Raw genomic sequence first — 12,057 nt, 5'->3', positions numbered from 1 at the left:
CATAAAGCCCAACTCATGTGGACAGTTCTCCCACAAGGATTCGTAGCAGCCCCTCATATTTTCGGACTTGCCCTTCAGAAGGACTTGGAGGAGTGGAAGGGATCACACCCCGCAGTGACTCTCCTCCAGTATGTGGATGACCTGCTAGTTGCAAGCCCAAACTTGCAGCTCTGTGAGGAAGCCACCAGGTCACTCCTAAACACTCTAGGGGAAAAAGGATATAAAGTTTCTAGAGAGAAAGCCCAGATATGTCAGCCTGAAGTCACATTTTTGGGATATAAGCTCTCAAAAGGAGTCAGAGCCCTAAGTGCAGATCGCATACAGGCAATCCAAGGTCTAACCCCACCTAAGTCACCCAAGGAGCTACGAGCATTCCTAGGGCTAACTGGGTTCTGTCGACTATGGATACCAGATTATGGCGGGAAGGCTAGACCACTGTATGAATCCCTGACTAAGGAGAGTCTCACTAAATGGAAATGGAATAAAGAAATGCAGCATGCCTTTGATCTGCTTAAAGCAGCATTAACCCAGCCCCCTGCCCTGGCCATCCCAAACAGTAAAAAGCCATATCGACTGTATGTTCATGAGAATCGAGGGGTTGCATCAGGGGTGTTGACACAGCCATCGGGCCCGACCTGGAGACCCGTGGGATATTATTCAAAGGTTCTAGATCCAGTTGCACTCGGGTGGCCAGCCTGTCTTCGGGCTGTGGCAGCCACAGCAGTGGTTGTTGAAGAAGCCCAGAAGATAGTCATGGGTGCGGATATGGAAATACTCACTCCTCATGGAGTTCCCCAGATCCTAGGGACTGAGGGAGGGAAATTTCTTAACCCCTCCAGACAATCACGGTATGAGATATTTCTGCTCTCTAATCCAGGACTTACTTTCAAACATACTACAGCTTTAAACCCTGCAACCTTGCTGCCGGAGCCAGGAAAACCGATGCATGACTGCCTTGAGGTCCTAAATCAAACCACACAGGTGCGACCTGATCTTGCTAAGGACCCAATTGAGGACCCAGATGTTGAATACTTCGTAGACGGCTCCAGCTCTGTCATCGATGGAAAAAGACGAACAGGATGTGCAGTGGTAACCTTGGATAAGGTAGTATGGAGGGAGTCATTGCCAAGCTCATGGTCGGCACAGGCCGCAGAACTCACTGCGCTCACCCGAGCATTACAGCTGGGGACAGACCAGCGGGTTAATATATACACTGACTCTCGCTATGCTTTTTCTACAGTCCATGCACACGGACTATTGTGGAAAGAAAGGGGTTTTATTATGGCCTCTGGGAATAAAATTGCTAATGGCCCCCAGATTATCAAGCTACTAGAGGCACTCCACCAGCCTAAAGAGGTAGCAGTCATTCATGTGCGGGCCCATGGGAAGGCTGCTGAGGAAAAGCATAAGCTTGGAAATGCAAAGGCTGATTCAGCAGCAAAGGAAGCTGCATTTATTGGGGAAGAAGCGGAGGAGGTATCCAAGCAGGCCATGTCCCATGCCATATGGCCAGACATCCAAGATTTAGTCCCACAGTATTCCCCTGAAGAAGATAAATTTGCACAAGGAGCTTGTGCAGAAAAGAACTCCCAGGGGTGGTGGATAGTACCAGGAGGGAAAGTCATGATACCTAGGCCATTGCTTCGGGAGGTGCTGCAACAGCTCCATGCAAGAACCCATATGGGAGGCTTGGCCATGGGTGATCTAGTGATTCGCCAAGCAGTAGCTCCAGGGCTATATGTAGAAGCTCAGCGCATTGCTACCAAGTGCATCACATGCCAGAAAGTAAACCCCCGAAGGAAACCCCCTGTGCCAATGGGAGGTAGACCCTGGGCAGCGTACCCTGGACAGGCATGGCAGATTGATTTTGCCGAGCTCCCACGGTCCGGACATCACGGGTTTTTACTTGTCATGGTAGACCAGCTCTCTGGTTAGGTCGAGGCCTGGCCCACCAGGACTGCCACTGCGGCTACAGTAGTGAAGTATTTGTTGCAGGAGATCATTCCACGGTATTCCCTGCCTGAGTCCATTGAGTCGGATCAAGGACAACACTTCGTGGGAAAAGTGGTTCAAGGAGTCGCGCAAACTCTCAAGGTTACTTGGAAATTACACACACCATGGAGACCACAGAGTTCAGGACAAGTGGAATGCATGAATAGGACTTTAAAGACTTTGCTCACCAAAATCTGTATTGAAACACGTCTTAAGTGGCCTCAAGCATTGCCGCTCGCCCTTACTTGCATTCGAAACACTCCCCGACGGGGCCTTAAATTGACCCCATATGAAATTATGTTTGGCAAGCCGCCTCGAGTCTTACCTCCTAGGATGCGAGAGAATGTAACTTTTGAATTAGGTAATAGTGAGCTTCATATGTACGTTATTGCTTTGCAGTCTGTCTTGTTTTCTCTTCACAGGTATGCAGCCTCCTTTCAGCGCCTGCCTTTAGACGTACCGGTACATGACTTCTCCCCGGGAGACTGGGTCTTGGTGCAGCGGTGGAAAAAGGAACCTCTGACTGAGAGGTGGAGTGGCCCTTTCCAGGTACTTCTAACAACCCACACCACTGTAAAGATCGCTGGCCATGACCGTTGGATACACCATACCCGTGTGAAACGACATCCACAAGCGTCAGAGGACAACAACTCCCAAGACGAACTCACTCCGGAAGCTGAGTCGTCTTCGGAACAAGAAGCCAGCAAGTGGAGCTGTGAACCTACTGGTGATCTCCAAGTGCGCCTGAGGCGGCTTAATCAAAGTTCAAAAAATTAGTCCAGAAAGTAAAAGGGAAAATATGGTGGGAATTTTAATGTGCCTTGTTGTTATCTGCATAATGAAAGAAGCAGGATTGCATAGCCTTAGCCACTGGCCTATGCCCCCGCTTTCCCAAATTACTCCCCCAGGGACAAATTTGTATGTTGATATGATGGAAAGAATTGCAAGTACTTTTAATCTTACCAACTGCTGGTCCTGTGGGGGGCTCCGAGAGGCCGGAGAACAGTGGCCTTGGAGGGCTTTTCCTTTGGCCCCAAAATGGTTAGTCAGTGACAAAGCAGATGTTAAGAGTACTGGTCAAGAATGGGATGAGAACCACAGCTGGGATCTTTCCCAAGTGGCATTGGGAGAGTACTGTATTAGCAGTAATGGTACAGGAAGGAGGTTAGGACATAGTCAGTGTACATGGACATTAAAATGGGCCCGAGTATGCAGCAGGTATGCTGATCAATGGAATTCTGCTGCCGTTAGACTCCCAATCTCCACACAGATGCAAAATCTCAAAAGGACAAGAATATTACCTTTCGATCCTGACCCTACCAGATGTCAGGCATATGAAAAGACCCGAGGCGAACGATTTACCTACATTTATAAGTGGCAATGGGCACACCTGAATGGCACAGTGGCAAGGTTTAATGCATATTGGAGTGCCTTAAATGACACAAATGAAATAACCAAGTGCGAGTATAGGGATAAAGATGGCGTATGGAAATGTCAGTTTAAACTGAATAACTATCACACTGGCCCTTTAGGGCATAAGGGCACCAAATACTATCCCCTTCTTTTCCACAGCCGTGACCCCCTAGCCTTGGGAGGGGAACACAGGGCCCTAAAAGGACATTATTGGATTTGTGGAAAGCGTGCCTATACGGTCCTACCACGAGGGTGGACGGGAACCTGCTATATTGGAGTAATTGTACCATCTTTCTTTTTGTTACCATCTGAGGTTGGAAATAAGCTGGGAGTCTCTTTGTATGATGATTGGAACAGGGCCAAGAGAAGTATTGATGTAAGTTTGACACAGGGTGGCTCCCAAAAGTGGAAGGAGGATGAGTGGCCTCCTCAGAGAATTATTGAGTATTATGGACCAGCTACATGGGCTAATGATAGAAGTTGGGGCTACCGGACACCAATATATATGCTAAATAGAATCATCCGGTTGCAGGCAGTCTTGGAAGTAATTACTAACCAGACCGCCACTGCTCTCGAGTTGCTGGCTCGACAAAGTTCTCAGATGAGGGAAGCCATATACCAAAATCGAATGGCTTTAGACTATTTACTCGCAGAGGATGGCGGAGTCTGTGGAAAGTTCAATCTTTCTAATTGTTGCCTCCAAATAGATGATAACGGGAAGGTGGTCATAGAGATTGCCAAAGAGATTAGGAAAATAGCCCATGTACCAATACAAACGTGGAAAACCACATGGAATAAGGACTGGTGGTTTCAATTATTTGGAGGACCCTGGTGGAAAAAAGTAGGGTTTGTGCTTTTGTGTGCTCTAACTGGTTTGATTTTTATCCCTTATCTCATTCCTTGTCTTACTAGATTGATAACCACCACAGTAGAAGGAATGCAGGTTGCAGCAGTCCCTCTAAAAGCACAGACTGTAGCAAAAGTCATGGTCCTCAGAAAAATTCCTCGTAATTATCTTGATATGCCCAAATGAAGTAAAGATCAGAAAGCATCTTGATGGGGGAATATTGTTAGAAATATTATTAAAAATGCATTATCAATAGCTGTTAGCTTCTATCAATAGTGTTGTCCTTTGCCAGCCCTCCTTGTCTCCTTAATGAGAGAGGGAAGGGGGGGTTAGAAACTGAAGGAAAAACTCCAAGAGCTCTCTTTGTTCTGCAAATTTACTATCTCTTTGTTACAGTAAAGCATATACTCCTTAGCGTTCTCATGTAGATAAGAGTAAATTGCAATTTTTAATGGTCCTGTCCTTGGGGCAGAGAAGGTTTGAACTTTTGGTAACCTAAAGTACTTTCTGAGCAGGCGCAATCAGCTAATACATATTAAGCCTATCCGCCCCGCATACTTAAGTAGTTAATTATAATACACATGGGATGCATGATCTGACGTATTCTCATGCATGTTTGTATGAACCGGAAATGAGTTGTAAGAGTTCCTGTTTCTGTACACGTGCCAGAAAAGAGGGGATAAAAGCCTGCTAATGATTGTACTCAGGGGCAGAGGGTTTTGATCTTTTGTCTTCTCCCTCTGACCCTATTTGCAAATATATACCTTTTGTCTCACCAACAATGTGTGCCTAAGGATTTGTTATTCAATGAGCCTCCAAAGAAAACGAACCGAGAGAGAGTTTTTTTTTACTTCAGTCTGAAGCACAAATAGTGGTCTCCCTTAGTCAGCCAAACCAAGGGGACCCCAAAGCATAATCTAGCCCCTCTCCCAATAAGTTTCCCACACTAGGTAAAAGAAGAAGTAGGTTTGGAATAGGGTACAGGGTAGAGCAATGTCAGAAAAATCCCATAGAGGAAATAGGGTGGGTGGGTAGCCTTTGATCATGCATCTGAGTTACTACAAGCTACATATCTAGTTAGATCTCATGTAGCTTACTCGTGAGTATCATCCAGAGGCAGGGGAAGATTCCCTCTGGAGGCAGGCAGTTCATTGATCATGAGTTTCAAGAGAGAGCAAGTTTCAAATGGTTCAGCTTTTCTCTAAGTTTTCATCATGGCTACTGCTCCTCCTCTGTGCAGTCCTTAGCTTATACAGGCCTTATGACCTCATTTACCTGGTCCAATGGAGACCAGCATCTGTTGCAGGGTAGACTGGTATTGCTTAGAACAATAGGGAGCCTAAGCCACCAACCCAGGTATGTGATACAGTCACGTAGGCAGAGGGAGCAGGGTTCCCCCCTTCCTCAGGAATGTATCCAACTCAGGTAACAACTCAGAGTTACCTAAAGAGATGGGATGTCTGCCCTCTGCAGGGACCATGTTAACCAAATTGTCACATAGCAGAGTTTTTGGGAAGAGACACAGGTGGCATCCTGCCACAGGAGATGCGATGCAAAAATGATTTTTTTTCAATGCTTTCATTGCAATGCAGTGTTTTCTTTATAAAATCCTGCATGCAGCACCTTGCAGAGCTGGGTTTGAAGACCGTACCCTCCTCCCTCTCCACTTCCCCCCTGGAGAGAGCTCATCAGATTTTCTTCAGGATTGCTTTATCTTCCCTTGCCATAGCTCTCCTCTACGCCTTCTCAAAGGACAGGGAGAAAGTGAGAGGGAAATGCGGAGCAGCACTCCAAAGGCAGCCCAGGGTAATCTCTTTAGCTACCTCTAGGCCTCTGCAGAATCAAGTGTATTCAAAGACAGCATCATTGTGGGAGAACTTCTTTTCATCCAAATCCAAGAAATTTGTAATACCTCCTTTTCCTACACTAGGTATTGGCATGCCCTCATCAGATGGGTCTCAGTTAAGCAGGGAGCTGCTAATTAGCCAAGGCCAGGGTTTCAAAAAGTACTCAGCTCCCTATAGACAGGCCAGAAGTGTTATGCAGCAGATGGCCATCCCAAGACATTATTGAGATGCCTGGAGGGGAGGCCAGCCAATATGAAATATGGACCCTGACCAGATTTTTGTCCAGCCTGCAAAGCTATTGCACTTCTGACTCTGACCAGCTGCAAACCACTCCCCCATTCCCACATCCATGCCCTGAAATCAAGCAGGAGCAAGTACAAATCAGAACTTTTTGTTCCTCAACTTAATTTTTTCACAATAAATTGAATTGCAGTCAGTTCAATTGAGAAATCACAATAAAGCTAAAATAGTATAGACATTTTTTTAAATAGAACCATGCCATTGGTAGTCAACTGGAGAATACATTTTTTTACAGTACAGCCATTGCCAGCAAATAATAGGATAAAACATCAATTCACAATTTGCTCCCAAGGTCCCTTGAGTAATCCCTTGATATGATATGGTTGGATGGAGGGCTGCATGGTGGGAGGGCAAGAGGGAGGGAGGCAGGCAGGCAGCCAGCCTGGCTACTGGCCCTTCCTGGTTACTGGCCATGTCCAAGCAGTGTTTTATTTTTGGTCCATATGGCATGCATGCCCAATGGGGGACCAGTGGGGTGCTTTTTGGAGAGGTGATGACTGCACAACTTTTATGGACTCATGGTATTACTGAAAAGTTGCAGGGTGGACTGTTATTAGATGGAGGGAGGTTGAATGGTTGGCTAGCAGACAATCTGCAACATTTTTGCAGATTTCCAGCATTTCTTGCAAGAAAGAAAACTAAACAAACTGACCCACAAAGCTTAGTTAGGGAGGGAGGAGCACCTTCAGGTGAGGGCCCCCAGGCACAGTCCCCTAGGGGCCCCCTGGGGTAGAGATGTATGGCCCACTCAACTGGCTGGCTGAGTCAGGCCATGCGTGGGTGGAGTGGGGTGGGGGAGAGGGTGGGAGGAGACGCATCCTGTACCCGGTTCCTGGTTACTGAACATGTCCCAGCAGGAAGACAGCTGGGTCAAGGGGGGAGGGGCCCAGGCATAGCCCCAAAGGGCCCCTCTCATGTGGAGATGTATGGCCCGACTCAGCTGGCTGGCTGAGTTGGGCCCTGCTACTTGTAACTTTGGAACCTTTGCTAGCCACAAAGCTTAGGGAGGGAGGGAGGGGCCCCCTCAGGTGGGGAGGACTTTCTACTTTCAGTTATCCTTATTTATTTAAATCTTCCTTCCTTGTGCAAGTCAGAGAAGAAACTCAAGGAGACAGAAGCCTCAAGGAAACAGAGTGGTAGGTGAGTGTCAGAAGACACATACCCCAGTCTGAATTTGCTGGGACATGGCCAGTAACCAGGAGGAGAGTGAGAAGACTATGAAATGGTCCTGCAGAACTGGTACAAATGGAGCTGATGCTTGAGCAAGTGCAGGCCTGTGCCTACTACCTGGACCCCAGAGGTCTTGGCCAGCAAACAAGAAGAAAGCCTCCGCAATTCAGAAAAGAAACTCAAGCCTCAGCTTCCTTAGTGGAAGACCCCACCTGTGCTCTGAGCCCTCTGCAGCAATGAATGAAATGCACTTTTAGAACTTGTCCAGCTCGTGCTGATGCAGGACACAGCTAGTAACCAGGAGGATGGTGAGAAGACTATATGAAATGGGCCTGCAGAATTTGTGCAAATCGAGCTGATGCTCTGGCCAAAGCCAGTGAAGAAGCCTCAGCTTCTTCTAGCTCAGGAGCACAGATTTCTTTGTGGCCAGCAACAATTCGAAAGTTACAAGGGTGCAGCAGAGAAGTGCAGAGGTGGGCAAGTGGGGCAAAAAGACCGCAGGCCTAGGCCTACTACCCAGACCCCAGGAGGGAATTGCCAGAGGTCTTGGCCAGCAACCAAGAAGAAAGCCTCTGTATTTGTGGCCAGCAACGATCCTCTAATTACAATTCCATAATACGCTCTTTAGCAAACAAGGCCAGCAACCAGGAGGAGGGCTAGAATAATATGAAATGGATCTACAGAACTTTGCAACTCTTACCATACTTGAGCTGATGCTTGGCCTAAAGCCTGCGAAGAAAGCCTCCACAATTCAAGTAGTACACAGAAGAGAAGCCTCAGCAGTACTTGTGGCCAGCAACCAGGAGAAGGAAGTAATACAAGTTCAGTAAGGGTAGTATGAATCTCTTCTCCATGGGAATAGAGGGACCTAGGGAGGAGCTTGAACCAGGAGGTGGACATTTCCTTCCCCCACTATGGAGAAAGAGGTAGGGAGTGCACATAATCACCTGCCTTACGCTCAGTATCTGCTTTCTCATCATAAGGAATTGAACTGTAATTATAAGTCTATATAACATAAGTCTATATCATACATGGGCTATATATATATGGTAGAGGCCCAGGATATGTGTGATGTGTGCAAGGCAATAAGGCAGATCTATGTGCTTTGAAATGCTGTGTTAAGGAATTGAACCGTTACAATTATTATTGACCATTAATAAATTATCATTAATATTACTATTACTATAAACTTTTATTCATATATTACTATTGGAATTAATAGTATTATTGACTCCTATAATTAGTATTGACTGTTATTATAACTATATATAAAATCAGGATGAAAATCAACTATAATTATAATGCATAATAGTTCAGTTGTTGAGAGAATCCTGAAGGAAGTGTTGTAATCCTCTTCATCTTCTCTTTCTTCCTTGCTTGCCCCCTTTTTCGCCCCGCTGCTGAAACCACTGCAGAAGGTGGCTTGTCTGGGGTGTGTGCAGGAGCAAGGGCAGTGGCATGCCAGGCTTGTCCCCCAAGCCCCGAAGACCCATGTACGCCACTGGTACAGGGCCTTGGGAAAATTATTGTCCCCCCCAAACGCAGAGCCAAACCCATGTGCCATGGGAGTGGCAGTGGGAGAGAGGAGCTGGCAGGCGTCTGGCGGCAAGGTCAGCAGTGGCGCTGAGGAGCTGTCCCGTCTGCTCTATCTGTCTCTGCGGGGCTCCCAAAGCTCTGTGCCTGGGGTGGTATTTGTGCCCCCCTAGGGATGACCCTGCAACCTCAGAGCACAGACAAATGTCAGGAATTGGATCCCAACATGGATCAAAGGGAGCAGGAGGGCACATAACCCCCATGGCTCACCAAAAGCATCCGGGAATGTCTCCTAGCAAAAAGAGAGGCCTACACCCAATGGAAGCGGGGGCCATCACCAGGGAGGACTATACAGCGGTTGCTTGGGGCTGCAGGGGGGCAGTCAGGAAGGCCAAGGCAGAGATGGAACTGGGACTAGCTTCCCGGATTAAGAACAACAAGAAGTCTTTTTTTAAATACATAGGGGGCAAAAAGAAGGCTCCGGGTAATGTGGGGCCCCTGCAGGACACATTAGGAAATTTGGTTGTCACACCAGATGACAAAGCCAACATATTTAACGATTTCTTTGCCTCCATTTTCCTAAGCAGGGACCGGAACAGTCACCCCCCTGCTGGACCCCCTCAGGCCCCAGGGGAGGCACACCTAAGCCAAGGGTTAGTGAGGAACTAGTCAGGGAACTTCTGGAGGGGCTGGACGTATTCAAGTCAGCTGGTCCGGACGATCTCCACCCTAGACTACTGAGGGAATTAGCTGAGGTCATTGCAGGACCCGTGGCACGGCTTTACGAGCACTCGTGGTGCTCTGGTGTGGTGCCAGAGGACTGGAAGAGGGCCAGTGTGGTTCCCATCTTCAAAAAGGGGAGGAAGGAGGACCTGGGAAACTACAGGCCAGTTAGTCTTACCTCAATCCTGGGCAAGCTTTGTGAGAAAATTATTCTGGCGCATATCCACGAGGGGCCAGCAGAGGAGATTATACTTCAGGGCAACCAACAGGGGTATGGCAGGTCCTGTCAGAACAACCTGGTGGCCTTCTATGATCAGATCACCAAATCTTTAGATGCAGGGGTAGCAGTGGACATAGTCTTCCTGGACTTTTGGAAGGGCTTTGACATTGTCTCTTACCCCGTTCTCATTAAGAAACTGGGGGGCTGTGGTGTAGACACCTACACAGTCAATTGGGTCGCCAACTGGCTGGAGGGCTGCACCCAGAGGGTGGTGGTGGATGGGTCATTTTTGAGCTGGAGGGATGTGGGCAGTGGGGTTCCCCAGGGCACGGTCCTCGGGCCCGCACTGTTCAACATCTTCATCAGTAACTTGGACAAGGGGGTAAAAAGTACCCTGTTCAAATCTGCTGATGACACTAAGATGTGGGGGGATGTGGGCATGCTAGAAGGGAGGAATAGGCTGCAATCAGACCTAGACAGGTTACAGGGGTGGGCGGATGAGAATAGGATGGGATTCAACACTGACAAGTGCAAAGTGATGCACCTGGGGAGGAACAACCGGCAGCATACCTACAGGCTGGGGAACTCCCTTCTCATCAGTACAGAGGCAGAAAAGGATCTTGGAGTCATCATTGATGCCAAGATGAACGTGGGCCGGCAGTGTGGGGACGCGGTCAGGAAGGGCAACCGTACCTTGTCATACATCCACAGATGCATCTCAAGCTGGTCCAAGGAGGTGATCCTCCCCCTCTATGCGGTACTGGTCAGGCCGCAGCTGGAGTACTGCACCCAGTTCTGGGCGCCACACTTCAAGAGGGATGTGGACAGCATGGAGAGGGTCCAGAGGAGGGCCACTCGCATGATCGGGGGCAGCAGGGCAGGCCCTATGAGGAGAGGCTACGGGACCTGAACCTGTTCAGCCTCCACAACACAAGGTTGAGGGGGGATCTAGTGGCCTGTTATAAACTAGTCAGGGAGGATCAGCGGGCATTGGGGGAGTCCCTGTTCCCCCGAGCACTGCCAGGAGTGACCAGGAATAACGGTCACAAGCTGGCAGAGGGTAGATTTAGGCTGGATATCAGGAGGCGCTACTTCACGGTCAGGGCGGCTAGGATCTGTAACCAACTTCCAAGAGAAGTGGTGCTGGCTCCTACCCTGGGGGTCTTTAAGAGGAGGCTAGATTTACACCTTGCTGGGGTCGTTTGACCCCAGTACTCTTTCCTGCCATGGCAGGGGGTCGGACTAGATGATCTGTTCAGGTCCCTTCCGACCCTAGAAACTATGAAACTTACCACAGGTGGTATGTAGCACATCACCATGTCCTCTTTCGAGTTGCATGTCACAGAGGTGCGGGCATCAAATAGCACTCAAAGCTTCACTGCACGCCACCTGATCAGCCTGCAATTTTCTCAGACCCTGGATTTTCATAGCTGTGCCCCCCCAGGGGCAAGTCTCATGACTGGGATGAGTCCTTCTCTGCCCCTACTATGCTGTTGTTCCTCACCTGCCTAAAACCTCCCTTGTTAATACAGTGAATGTGCACCCTGACCTCTGCTCCCCCAAATTATAGAGCTTGAGCAGGGCAACCCCTCCTTCCCCCACCCCCAGCAGCTTCATTTTGGTGTGGAAAAAAACACAGACACTGGTGCAACTGGAAAAGAGTGCAAAAAGAAGGTGATAAAGTTTGCAAAGTCCCTGGGTTTGTGTGCAAGCAAAGCAGGTCTTAAACCCCATGCCGCCCCCCCACCCACAGTCTCGCTTTGGTGTTCCAAAACAGAGGAGACAGTGCCTGGCACCTGGCTGGAAAAGAGCACAAAAAGACTCTTTATAAAGCACATTTGCAAAGTTTCTGTCTAGGAAAAATGCAACAAAGGGTTGCCAAGCGTGAGCCAAAGAGCCGGGGAAGGCATGAGCCACTGTGGGCGACTTTGCGAAGTGGCTGGTGGCTTGTAAAAAAGCAAGCCAGGCTGCTGGTGGGGGAGGGGAGGGGTGACCCACCACTTTTCTCTTCT

Source organism: Crocodylus siamensis, chromosome 10 (assembly GCF_052110815.1).
Source record: "Crocodylus siamensis isolate JL-2025a chromosome 10, ASM5211081v1, whole genome shotgun sequence".
Lineage (NCBI taxonomy): Eukaryota > Metazoa > Chordata > Crocodylia > Crocodylidae > Crocodylus > Crocodylus siamensis.
This window is presented reverse-complemented; position numbering follows the sequence as displayed.